We start from the raw sequence: 8,810 nt of genomic DNA, 5'->3' as shown, positions 1-8,810 counted from the left end.
ATAGGTTTTTTTTTTTTTTTGGTTTTATAGATAAAGTAGAATGGGTAGACTGAATGAATCATCTCTTTACAGTTGAAAGTATTCCTCTCAGCAAAAGGTATGTTGGACTTAGTTGAGAAAAAGTTGGATGCTGCTGGATTTTAGGTTATATAATTTTTAGTTTCTACATTAAACACTTAAATAGGAATACGGTTGTGGTGAGACTCACAAAAATGTAAGCAGTTCTCATAAAGCAGTATAGAAGTCAGTCTGTGATTATTTCAGCTATGTTGGCTTTTGGCAAAATGGCCTGTTTTCTGATCACCTTTGGTTGAATGGAAAGTCTGGAAGTTTTTTTTTTTTTTTTTTTTTAAACAGTTTAATGGCATATTTCTATTCTGTTTCTATCATTACTATTTCAGTCTAACTATTTCTGTCTGTAAATCATCAGAGGATTGTTTACAGTTTTAAAACCACCTTGAAATAGTATCTGGATTAATTAATGTGGTTTATATATCAAATTATTTTTGAAATATTCAAACTTTGTTGGAGGTTTCTTTTTTTTTTTCCTTCTTCTCTGAGTGCATGAGAAATTATAAGAGTGAAAGAACAGTTGGCATGAGTTGTCCCTTCTTGAATTCAGTTAAGCTTATCACAAATTATGTCAGGGCCAGAGCTTAAACACGTTGTTCGCCTTCCAGAAAATCAGTTGCCAAATACAACACAGTTCGGATGGTGGGAAAACTGTGGCGCAGTCGCATTCAACCTAGACATCTCCGCAGAAGGTACAAGTTTGGAGCTGAGGAAAACCTGGTAAATCAATACACCTGACTGTAGTCTCTCCCTCTTTTGACAGCCACAGAAGCAGAAGCGGTGATTTTTGGATACAGAATTTTCTGCTCTGAGGAACCCACTGGAACTATCAGTTAATAATTTGAAACAACATGTGAAGTTGAAGGGTATTTGGATGGATAACTCCAAATGCTATTAAAAAAAAAAAAAAAAGATGTTGCCTGAGACTTGTAGCCTAGATATTTGGACCCAAAAGACAGAGACTCTTTCATCTTCGTCTCGTTTGGTAATTAGCACACTGACCCTGTGCAGACTAGAAGCATAGAAAAAACATTTTGAATAGTGCAGAGGAAGAAGTAGGATTAAGACAAACATTTATATAACCAGGAAAAATGACCCAGGAAAGACGGGAAATCTGGTGACACCGTGTTTACCCACAGCAATGTTAAAATAGTTTGCAAGTGAAACAAAGCAGAGCCCTTTGAATAAATCACCAAGAAAGTATAAGGACAGACCAACAGCCAACAGCATGTCAGGAGCTATCCGTGTGATATGATTCTCTCCTATTAGACCGGACGGTCAGCTTTCGTTTGAATACCGTCTCTCCTTTCCCCTCTTGCCAGTTATTTCCACCATGGAATCACGTGAGACTGTGGGCTGCTGTGAATGTGAATTTATTGGACATGGATAAAAACAGCTGGGATGGGGATAATATCAAGATGTTTGGGTATTGGGACCTAATCAACACCCAAACATTAGTCTAAATTAGAGGCAGTTTTATAAATCTTGGATGTCTGAAAAAAAAAAAAATTACACAGCGATTTCATGAGGGACAAAAATCTCTCTTGCTCTTCCAGGTTATATGTCCTATGAAAAAGATTTTCTTTTCGAGGTTAGCATGCCTGGGTCTGGTCTCCTTCAAAAGCTGGAAGCATAGAGACTATCAGAAAGTCAACTGAACTTTTAAAAAACTTGTATATAAGTGGCTTTGGTTTAGTGCCACATAGTTTATCTACAAGGAAAGATAAGCTCTTTCGCAAGCAGGTCTCAAAAGTTTGCTAGTCTGATTATTTGCCAGCCAGATGCTAAGAACCCTGGATTGGCAGGATGAAGGATATCTGCTTATATGTAAATCACACACCCCTACTGGCAGGGTCCTGGGAGAAGTCTGCGGAATGATTTATGGGAGTTTCTCATGCATTCAGGCATGCATGCACTCGCTCTTGTGTACGTTCCTGAATAGAATTGCTTCAAGTTGCTGACAATGAGACAAAGGAACAGACAACAGTCCCTTGTCCTCAAGAAGCTTATTTTCTGTTTGAGAATTCAAAAGTTAAATGATAGGCACTGAAGAAGTGTAAAATGTGAAAAGACTATGCCAAATGACAAATATCATTTTAATATAAAACCTGTTTCCATTGAGTTGATTCCAACTCATGGAGACCTCCTGTGTTACAGAGTAGAGCTGCTCCATAGAGTTTTCTTGGCTGTAATCTTTACAGAAGCAGATCACCAGGCTTTTCGTTCACGGTGCTGCTGGGTGGGTTCGAACTGCCAACCTTTAGGTTAGCAATTGAAGTGCTCTGAATTCAGAGAAGAGAAAAGTCAGGACAGGCTAGAATAATTAGGAAAGATTTTGTGCAAAAGGTTGACCCTACCTACCACCTCTCATTTATATAGTGCTTTTCTGGAACAGGTGGATTTTACATACATCATCTTTTATTTGAGTCACACGTTATTGCCATTTTAAAGCCGAGGAAACAGAGGCCCAGAGAGAGTAAATATTGACTAAAGTTCACGCAGGTAATAAGGATTTCTCACACCCAGGTTTCTACTTAAAAGTCCAGGGCTAGTTCTGCTACCATACTGCTTTCTTGTTGAATAGGTAATATTTAAATAAGGTGAAGAAAAGATGCAGGTGGGACAATAGCATGCAGGAAGAAACAGAATTGGGGAAACTCACCGTTGTTTAGAGAATGGCGACTAATTAGAATCAAGGTGTCAAGAGGAATTGTAGTAGATAAGGTTTAGATGCCAGATTGTGGGGGGTCCATTATATCCAGCTGACAAGTTTGGACCTAAGCTTATAAATGGATTTGGAGCAGGGATGTCATAAAAGCCTCTTTGGGAAAAGAGTAATTTGGCGGGGATGTACGGGAAGAACTGGGCTGGGAAAAATGGCAGCAAGGAGAATTCTCTCTAGGCACTAGCTTCAGCTGACAGGAATTTATTGGTGGAACAGAAACCGGTCCTCTCCAGGTCTTGATGGTTGATATTGAAGGCACGGAATGGAGGAGGAGCTGACAGAGGTGAAGGCGTCACAGGGAACTGGAGGAAGTTCAGGGAGGAAATTCAAAATAACAAGGAAGGCAATTTAAGGAAGGTCCTTAGCCGAACGGGAGCCAGTGTAAATTTTGAAGTCAGTGGGTGGTGTGGTTTTACTCCTTCATGTGTGTGAAAAAAATGGGTTCTAAGAAGACTAGTCAACCCCAGGAGTAGTCATGGAGACTGCTAAAAACAATTTCAAATATGTGTATTTAGTTTCAGGAGCTGGCTCGTCTGGATCTCTATGTAATTTAACAGTTATGGAATATTTCTAAGAGGAGAAGAATAAGGCAATTCATTGTTAGATTTGCAGCCTTTTCTTAGGACTATTATGTGAAGCTCATTGTTTTCCATTCAGATTCAAATCTTGCATACACACACACACACACACACACACACACACACGTGTGCATGCATGCACGTGAACGTGTCCTGTGGTACTCAGTGAACCATGACAGTACAGTATGTAACTGGTACAGAAAAAAAAAAAAAAAATCTATGGCTGCTTTGGAATAACAGTGGGCAGTGTCTGATGTACTGAGAATGGCAGCTTCAGATTTCTGAGGCAGTTGCCCTGAAGCAATCTTTTAATATTTATCTTGTAATATTTCTGTTAAAATTGACTTTCAAAAATAAGTGGAATGAAGCTATCAGTGAGTCATTGAGGCTTTACTTTTAATAGACCTGGATATGTATGCCCTTTTGAGTATTTAATTTCAGAAGAATTAGGCATCCAAATAAGTTAACATGACACATTTTTCCCCCCCAAAAAAAAAAAATTTTTTTCTTTTTTATTCTAACTGAAGGCTTTTCAGTTTTGACCAGTGTCTAAAAGGAATCTCAAAACACCTATGTGAAACTAGGTCTTTCACGGGAAATTGAGTTTTGCCCTATTAAATAGGTTTCTCAAACTTGGATCCAATTTCCTCAGGGAAGCCTTTCCTTCATCCCAATTTAGAATCAATCCATTCCTCCTTCAACTTCCTCAGCACTGGACTGCGTTAACTGTGGTGGTTTTTCGTCATCCGATTGGTATTAGCAGTGTTTGTATCTGTGCCTCCTCTCTTGATTGTGAACCTCTCAAGGTCAGAGGCCATATCTTGTTTATCTTTCTATTTCCCACGGTCTCTGGTATAGCTTTTTTTTTTCCCCCTCAAAGGAGGAGCACTGTTGAATTGCTTGGGAATAACAGAAACGTGGCAGAAACCGTCTAGTTGGCATTACTAGTGATTTGAAGCTACATGTGAGGATGAATGTTTCCTATTTTCTTCTGTATAACAAGCAAATATACTTTGTGAAATAATTTGTAATTTGTTTTTGAATAATGACAAATCATATCAACTGATAAATGAAAGAGCTTTTTTTTTTTTTTTGCAGGGAGTTTTTTCAACCTTCGTAACTCCAGAATAATTACAATCCAAAGACCTGAATATATGGGAGGGTGGTTCCCATGATTAAAAAGGGATGTACAGATTCAGAGGAAAGATTACCAGGATTACAGGACTGGGGTTCCCTCTTTGGGAGGGGGGAACAAAAAGACTGTGGGAAGATGGGAAATGAAGAGCTTCTTCATGGATTCATTTTACAGGTCTCAGTCTTGCTAAAAATATCCACATCCTAAATCCACTTCACTAAGGTACATCCAACCTAGGGAGTTACCATATCAAGTGTATGCCTAGGCCCAGGATCAAACTTTCTCATCTTCTGCCCTTCATTGAATTGGGATGCTTTTCAAATAATACAGAAATAACAGAGTCAGATGATATGAGTTCATTTTTCTATTTTCAAAATCTCTTTGAATAACAAAGATGCTAGCTTTGCATTTCTTAATTATACTTCAGTCATTGTCTCGCTCACTCAGCTAGTGTTTGTGGAGTGAGCACTACAAGCAAGGCCCTGGATTAGCTAAAGAGATATAAAGAGGCTAGATTCTGCTTGAATTGAAAACTGGAACTAGTTTTTCACCTCTAGATGCCATTGGTTGATTTAGTGTTGTTCCTGGCTGCCACGTATACAGAATTCTCCAGCATTTTGTTGAGATTATCTCTGCCACTGCTGCCATATTCACCCACCACTTCTGGACCTTTGCTGCTTATTTGTTTGATTTGTGGCTGGTAACAGAGGCCTTGCCTTCTGCTATCACCAGACTTTTGGTCACTGTTAGAAAGACCCATGCTAAGCTATTGACTGTGAGAACTCCAGGGGGTTGCCCTACATCATTGGACAACAGCTTCACAGATAAATATGAGCTGTCAAAGGAGTTGTTTATGGGATTTCTACTATGAGGATGCTCCCTGTGTGGTACAAACTGTTTGCACTAACTTAATGGTTGGCAGTTTGAACCTACCCAGTGGCACTATGGAAGAAAGTTCTGGCTATCTGCTTCTATAAAGATTACAGCCAAGAAAACTCTGTGGAGCAGTTCTACTCTCTAACACATGAAGTTATCATGAGTTGGAATCAACCCAACAGCAAAGGGTTTGCTTTTTATTTTTTGTTCTACCATGAAGGCTAATAGTGACAGAGGTTCTCCAGTCAATGAACTGCTTAGACCCAACCAACCAACCCGCTGCTTTTGAGTTGATTCCAACTCATAGTGACCCTATAGGAGAGAGTAGAACTATCCCACAGAGTTTCCAAGGAGCACCTGGTGGGTTTAAACTACCAAAGGAATAGTTAGAGCAGGTGGGAAGGGCATTCTAGACAGCTGCGAGTGTGAGGAGAACACGGAGAGGAGACTATGTGAGGTGTATTCTAGCCTAATGGAATTGTATATTTATTGCATCTCTTGGCTTTGACTTGGCAACCTGACTTTTTTCTCCTGTGTTCCTGACCTCAGTACTTGCTGTCTCTTTTATATCAGCTTTCTGTGTTATCAACTCCAGCTTGGTATTAGTACCTCATTTCCAGATTACTATCTTTGCTTGATGGGCTTTTTTCAGAATTACTGACCCTAAATGGTAGCCCATCTTTGATTAACCTGTTCATAGCAGCTCAGTAAAAAAAAAAGTCAAAGGCCTAAACTTTTTCCATTGAAAATAATCAATTCTTACCTGTGTCATTATGTAGAGTTCTTATACTATGGTAAATACATTTGACTTGCATTTAAAGATTATATTTTAATCAAAAAATTAGCGAATATTTATAACACACACCAAAAATTAACCGAGTTGATTCCGACTCATAGCGACCCTATAGGACAGAGTAGAAGTGTCCCATAGAGTTTCCAAGGAACGCCTGGTAGATTCAAACTGCTGACCTTTGGGTAGCAGCTGTAGCACTTAACCACTACGCCACCAAGGTTTCCAAAAATTAATCTAGGATGTGGAATTGTAAAAGATTTCCTTTTCTTCTGGAGGGTATTGATTGTTGCCATTGGAAGAACCCCAGACTTACTTGATTACTGTTCTGATGCAGTACAACAAATCCTGTTTCCCAGAAAACAAATAAAATCAAGGAGAATCTGGTTGGAACAATGTCCATGCTTTGTTTAAAATTGTCACATGAGTTAGCTGATGTAAAGTAAGAAATAGTATGAGAAATGATTTTTCAAGTCTAAATTGAAACTGAAAAAAAAAGGGAATCACCATTTTCTGGGGGCAGTATTTTTACATGTGTTTACATTTTACATTTTGGCTGTTGAATTTAAACAAAATGAAACAAAAAAGCAAACCTTAAGAATTCTAGATCAAAGGGGCCTTTTAGATGATGACTCATAAGAATAGAAGACAGAGCTGGTGTTCCACTTTTAGGGCAGACTGAAGTCTTACTTATCCTTTATGTGTTAGATAAAGTGCCTAGGAAAAGGAGGGGCACTTTTCAAAGTCACTAATGATAGGAAACCTTATAACGAGAGCCACATTTACAGAGGGAATGTTTTCATTAGATCCCTCAGAACTTGAAAGCAGCAACCATTTAATAACTCTCCCTGCTTCTCTCCAGCCACCATCCTCATGCCTCCCCCTAACGAAAAATGTACATTTTGAAGTTGCTTCACTATCCTGAGTTTACCCTTATATCCTTTAAAATTGTATTTTTCCGAAGACATAGTTCATTCGGGGGCAGGTTTTCCAAATGCTAAATTCAGGAAATAGAACCTAAATAGCAAAAGCCCTGGGTCATGTTTCTCTGATTCTAACTCTCCATTCTCCCATTTTCCTTCTGAGTGAAAGGCAGAGTCTGGTAAGACTAAAGCCCAAATAATGGGTGTTTGAGTCACTGCAGCAGTCTCTTGCCTCAACACAGGAAAAGGAAAACAGTATGATTTTGCCTTTTATACCATAAACGTTAAATTTACTTGAGACTGAAAATAACAGGAGTTGCTATTTCAGTATCTGAGGCTATAATATTGTTGTATTATTTACAGTTTAAAAAGGCAGAAGCCATCAGACAATGCTCATAGGAAACTTTCTTCCAAGTCATCTCACTGTGAAAATTCACACTTTTCCCTCTCTACCCTATTGTTTTCTTACAGGGAAAAGCAACTAATGCTCTGTACTGAGACAGTTAGGACTGTTACTGTCTTCTCTGTTTTAAAATTCAATAGGAAGGAGTATTTCTCTCTCTCTCTCTGTCTTTTTTTTCTTTCTCCCTCTCTTGTGTTTTTGGCTTTCTAGCTTTTTTCTTTCTTTCTTTTTTTTTTTTTTTTTTAACAGATCCAAGAGTTTCAGATGAGGTGTTCTTTCCTGTCAAACAGGATCCCACAACCTTTTGAGGTTTCTCAAGGACTTGTTTCCTAAGCCGAAAAGTCTGTTCTCTTTCTTCACTGTTGCCAGAAAAGTAATTAGGCCATTTTTCTAATTACAGTAATCTTCCCCAAATGGCATATAACTTCAAAACCAAATGCCATGTAAATTGGCCAATAACATTGTACTGTGAAGTACTTTACAAAACAGTTTGAATGTAATAGTTTCATATTGTGTTAAGGCAAAATGTATTCTCTGTCCCAGAACTGGGTCTTCTTGCTCAAGAAACACTATTTTAGTGTAAAGACTAAATTCCCCCTCCTTATGGTATTTTGTGCAGGCAGGGTTGGGTCCATGGTAGAAAAATTAATCTCCTTTTGAAAAAAATGTTTATTCTTAGTAAAACTGAGCAAGATTAAATTGTCCTCATGTTGTTATATCAGCTAAAAATCTCTATAGATAGTAAGAATGAGTTTTCTGTGTGTCATACAACACAGAACTAGATTTTTCTTTCCTTGAGAATAATTAGCCTTCTCATTATGCCAACCAAGGGGGAATTAGATCCTGCTGGTAAGCTTTGTGGTCCCAAGTATGCACACAGTAGGTTAGTTGTTACCTTTGCTTGTTCCATTTGTTGAAAGACTTTTCCAAATAATACATCCTGTAGAAATTTTCTTTTTCTTTGCCTAACGACCTTCATGACTTTTATGGAAGGGATTTCTGGACTGGGATAAGGGCACTAGGGAGCAGTCCTTAAAAAATAGAATTGGGTTCTGAAGTAATGGAGAATAAGGATGGAGTTCCCTGAGAAATGATGACGTTATGGTAATTGAAAAGAGAGGGATACTATTGCATAGGAATTTAAGAAAACAAAAATGGGGTCACCATGTAAGGGTGCAGCAAGAATGAGGTCACAGTTACTGTGTGGTGTATGGATGATGCTTAACATTGTGGCATTAGCCAAGACTACTTTGTTTCTGCAAAATAGTGCCATTAAGTCATTGAATCCTGGATGTTTGTGGAGAGAAG

Source organism: Loxodonta africana, chromosome 4 (assembly GCF_030014295.1).
Source record: "Loxodonta africana isolate mLoxAfr1 chromosome 4, mLoxAfr1.hap2, whole genome shotgun sequence".
Classification (NCBI taxonomy): Eukaryota; Metazoa; Chordata; class Mammalia; order Proboscidea; family Elephantidae; genus Loxodonta; species Loxodonta africana.
This window is presented reverse-complemented; position numbering follows the sequence as displayed.